This window comes from Miscanthus floridulus, unplaced genomic scaffold (assembly GCF_019320115.1).
Source record: "Miscanthus floridulus cultivar M001 unplaced genomic scaffold, ASM1932011v1 fs_363_3_4, whole genome shotgun sequence".
NCBI classification, from domain to species: Eukaryota; Viridiplantae; Streptophyta; class Magnoliopsida; order Poales; family Poaceae; genus Miscanthus; species Miscanthus floridulus.
In genome coordinates, this window is record NW_027096642.1 from 35,294 (window position 1) to 40,000 (window position 4,707).

The 4,707-nt window shown below is 38.5% G+C and overlaps 1 non-coding gene across 1 annotated transcript; it reads left to right on the forward strand.

Annotated features, from left to right (window-relative positions):
• Positions 1 to 858: 858 nt before the first annotated feature.
• Positions 859 to 965, forward strand: LOC136531488 (small nucleolar RNA R71). Its single transcript, XR_010778044.1, has one exon. It is a non-coding gene; the product is annotated as a small nucleolar RNA R71 (small nucleolar RNA).
• The last annotated feature ends 3,742 nt before the right edge of the window (positions 966 to 4,707 follow it).

Sequence of the window (4,707 nt, forward strand, 5' to 3'; positions counted from 1 at the left end):
TTGGAACACATGATGTGTAATGGCTATGGGGATGACATGTTTTCCTAGATCACCTTTCTTGATGGGCAAGGAATAATCCTCCCATCCTCCACTAGGTTGTTCTTTGTAGAATCCTACAACATGAATATCGATAAGATTTGCATTTTTGGGATCTTTCAGTAGCCCCAGAATCTTACCTTTGTCGGTCGAAGGAACGGCAGCCACCAGCTAAGCTATTTGAGATTCTATCATTTTTTAAAGCTATGCTAGTTTTTAATGGCTAAGGAGAACATATCCATTCTATTATTTATGTTTTATAAGATTTTGTCATTGGGAGCTTGTTTTCTAGATAAACCATCCATAATTTTAGCCTGACCAAAGACAAATCTTTCAAAGATGGTTGGTTATTGAAATTGTTACCTTGGTAGTTACCTTGATAATTTGCCCTTTGTAGCTGATTCCATCCTTGATTCTGTTGGGTCGATAGTTGTTGTTGTTGATGAAGTTCACATCCTCATGGGTTTCAGGATAGTTTTTCCCTAAATGTCCAGTGTTTCCACATTCTTCACACGTCATGCGGGAATCTTGAATTTGCATGACTTCTTGCTTCTCATTGGCTCGGTCTTCAAGACTCTTCATCAGTAGATCCATCTTGGCAGATAGCATATCTACATCCTTGAGTTAATGCATACCTCCACATCTCTTCTAGGGTTGAAGACGTTCTTCATTCCATCCTTGGTTGGAGGCCATCTTCTCTATAAGAGCTGTTGCTTGTGTGATTGTAGTGATAAAAATGCACCTCTAGCAGCAGCATCCTTGTTCTCACGAGTGTTGTTTGTGAACCCATGGTAGAAAGTCTACATGAGTATCCAATTCTCCATCCTATGATGAGGACATTTTGATACATAGTCCTAACAGCGTTCCCATGCCTCAGGGACAGACACATCATGTTGCTGCTGAAAGCTTGAGATTCTTCCACGCAGAGCATTGGTTTTGCCTGTGGAAAAGAATGTTGCTAGGACGGTAGTGGAACAATTTTCCTAGGTAGTATTCTTGTCTTTGTTGGCGTAGACCATTGCTTCGCCTTCCCCAAGAGTGAAAATGGGAAAAGGCAAAATACTATGGCATCTCTGGTAACTCCTTTGATGGTGAAAGTGCTGCAAATCTCCAAGAAGTGTTGGAGATGAGCACTCGCATGTTCTTGTGCCTTACTGCAAAACTGGCTAGCTTGCACCAAGTTGATGACAGTTTGCTTAAGATCAAAAGCATTGTCTCTAATGTTAATCGCCGGTCCAGTACAGATGTGGGCTGTAGTTGGAGCAGAGAATTCATGAAGAGTCTTGTCGCTCATGGCTTCAAAAACTGGTGTTAAGCTACACCTTGTTTGGTTGTCTTCTGATTCTAAAGCTAAAACTTTCTTGAGTTTAGCTTTTGTCCTCTAAAATAGTGCTTCTGGATCTTCAATGTAATTTGTTGGAAGGTCAAAACTAGTCATACATTACCCTACATAAGATATAAAAGAAGACAGAACAAGGGAAGCCTGCTTGAGTAGAGGTAAGTGGTTTTTCGTTCTCATTCTATAAGTAAAAGTTTATCAATATTCCTTTTGATTGCCTAGCTACCTTCCCCAGCAATGGCGATAGAAATGCTTGTTAGTACTTCTTAGCATCACTAATAATAATGATACTTAAGAAGTATTTTGGTATTTAATTGTGAAACAGAAATATATATACATATATATGAAGGATTCTACAAGCGCATAGATAATATACCATTGTAGCATTTCATTCGAGAGTATTCCAAGTATAGTTATTTATATTTTTACATCAGGGAAGGACTGACAAAGGGAAATTATTGATAACTCATACTTTTACTTATGATGGATAAAAAAACCAACCAACCTTCTACTCTGAACAGGGGTAAATCAAGAGATAGGATATATATAATAAATGATAAATGAACACTCAATTTATTCCTTATGATAGCAATAGCAAGACTAAGTAGATACAATAGAGAAACTAATTCCTAAGTTGTTCTTAATTACAAGTCAAAGCATACATTGATTAGTGTAATTATACTTGATAATCATGGCTAAAGATCAACTTCATATCTACATATAAGGGATATTACTAAGGAAGATCAAGGACAGAGCCTAACTTCCTTCACAACTAGATCCTACTTGACCCACATTCGGGGAGTGGACTACAAAGGACTCAACAAGAATATATCACTCGTGATCTACCACATGGCCAGGAATATAGGTTTGATCCGCAATTAAACAACATGATCTCGATTTGAAGAGCTTGACAAACCTCTCAATAGGATCAACAAAGCTGGACAAAACTCAATGTAAAACAAGAAGCATATAAGTGAAAGTTTTCCTAGCCTAAATAACATGTATAGCTCTGGTTGGGATTCAAGCTTTGTCATACAGGAACTCATCTTGTAGTATTTTTTTAATGTTTTTCAACAGATAAATCTCTAGAATTCTAGTATCACTTTGAACAAGATAAAGAACAGCTCAGACCTTCTCATATCATATCCGTCAATTACCTAGACTTAGATCAAGCATATGCTACCCACGAGTTTCAAGTTCAGAGTAATTTCTTATATCAAAACAATCTTATTCAAAACTCAGGAGAATTCAAGGCTGAAAACTAGGTACTTGAAAGGAATTACAACAGAGCAACTATTCATCATTTCCATTTTAAGAGATTATCTTCAAATTCCTTTTTATTTATTTTATTCAACTCTTAAAAATCAGACATAAAGAAAATTGGACACACATTTTTTATTTTGTTTTCAGTTTTAGATCACACATTACTAATATATATCTAATACAAAGATAAATTTTTATTTTGTTTTTAGTTATGCATCTTTTTTTTGGCAAATGTATAGCAAACTTAGAAATAAATGAAACCAAAAGGGAAAGAAATACTTTTGTAGATACATGGGGGATGCCCTTCCCCCAAGCCAGTTGTTGTCGTGGTCGCTTAATGAGGTGGCTTCCATAGCTTGTAGTTGTTCTTGTCGGAGTGGTTTCGCCAGCGGATGTCCTTCTCGTCCATCAGGAAGTTGGGTTCCTCTTGTGCAATAGGAGTAGCGGCTCTAGCGGCTGGTTCATCCACGTTCATGCTAGAGCCAGTTCTAGAGGATGCACTCCTAGTGGAGTGAGATGAAGACAGTCGGGTGAACTTAGTCTTGATCTTGTGCATCATCCTACAAAATGTCAACAAGAACAACAAAACTCGTGGAACAGATTAGAAGAAAAGGGTTAGCAGTTAGCCGTCCAGCGGTTAGTCATTCTTGGGGTTAGAAATATTCTCAAACTGGCAGAATTTAGCTAGAAGTCTATCTAATATTTTTGGATTTTTTGATATAATGGAATATAACTAGATGTATGCATAGTATTTTTATTTTTTTCTGCCAGCATGGTGAATATTCTTGTGGGTTTTTACACACCGTAAAACTTATTCACATGGGGCTTAGGATTTTATAATGTAGTCATGAGATTTTTATTTTGTTTCCTGAATGCAATGCATATGCAGAAAAAGTAAATATGCTATATATTGTGAAGGAGTAAATATGGATCATAACTACCAATTTTACCTCCCGGCGAGGGTTCAGTGTTTTGAGTCCTCCGAACAGGACTCCTCTTGTTTTGTTTATTCTTCGGGTGCATCTGTTGGTCCCAGAGATGGAGACCTTGATAGTTGCACCTCTAGTGATGGTGACTCTGATGATGATTCCAACTTTTTCTTCTGGACTTGCTTAGGTTGTGGACTCGCTTTTGGCGTAGGAGTTTTGTCATTCTCAACTTCTCCTTCTTCATTCCTTGGGAGTTGATTCCTCCGGCGTTGGGATGATCAACATCTTCTCTTGGGACGGATCTTTTTTGGTTGTTCATAAGTTGTATAACTATTGAAATAACATCATACCTTTTGTCCTAGGAATTGGAAGTGGATTTGTCCTTTTCCGATGTAGATGATTGTGTTGGTAGTGTTGAGGAACAGTCTTCCAAGGATGATTGGCACATCTTCTTCTTCCTCTCCCATGTCAAGAATCATGAAATCGGTAGGGACATAGTAATCTTGTATCTTTATCATGATGTCTTTTGCTATTCCCTCTGGAAATCGGATTGTTTGATCTGCCATCTGTAATTGCATATATGTAGAAAACAAAGGCTCGCCAAACAAATAGTTATAAGTTATCTTAGACATTATGTTGACACCTGATCCAAGATCACAGAAGGTGTTGTGGAAGATTCTTTGGCCAGTTGTACACTTGATTGTCGGAACACCAAGAATCCAAGCAAAGCTTGCCTCTCTCTAGATCTAACTTATCTAGCTGTCTAAATATTTGTGGCGCTCTGAGGTTCTTCTTCTTGATGGAGGATGATCTTTCTTGATTCAGATGATTAGGGATTGATTGATGCCTCAGGGGGGTATGGGTGGCTTTATATAGGGGGAACTAAGAGTCCATCATCAAATCTGAGCCATAGGATCAAACCGACCTTGAGCAACGGTGTAAGATTGATCCATAGAGGCGGTGGAGAACCAACGTTGAAGCGGAGGCTGACCAGTGGGTCCCACTATTCAAGCGGCTTCTAGGTAGGGTCGGCAGACCGCACATGGCCATGTCCTGCTGTGTGTCGTGGTGGTTTGCCTTCTGGAGTGTTCCTAAGTCGGTTTCATCGTGGATAAGCATGATTGAATCTATCGATAGGGT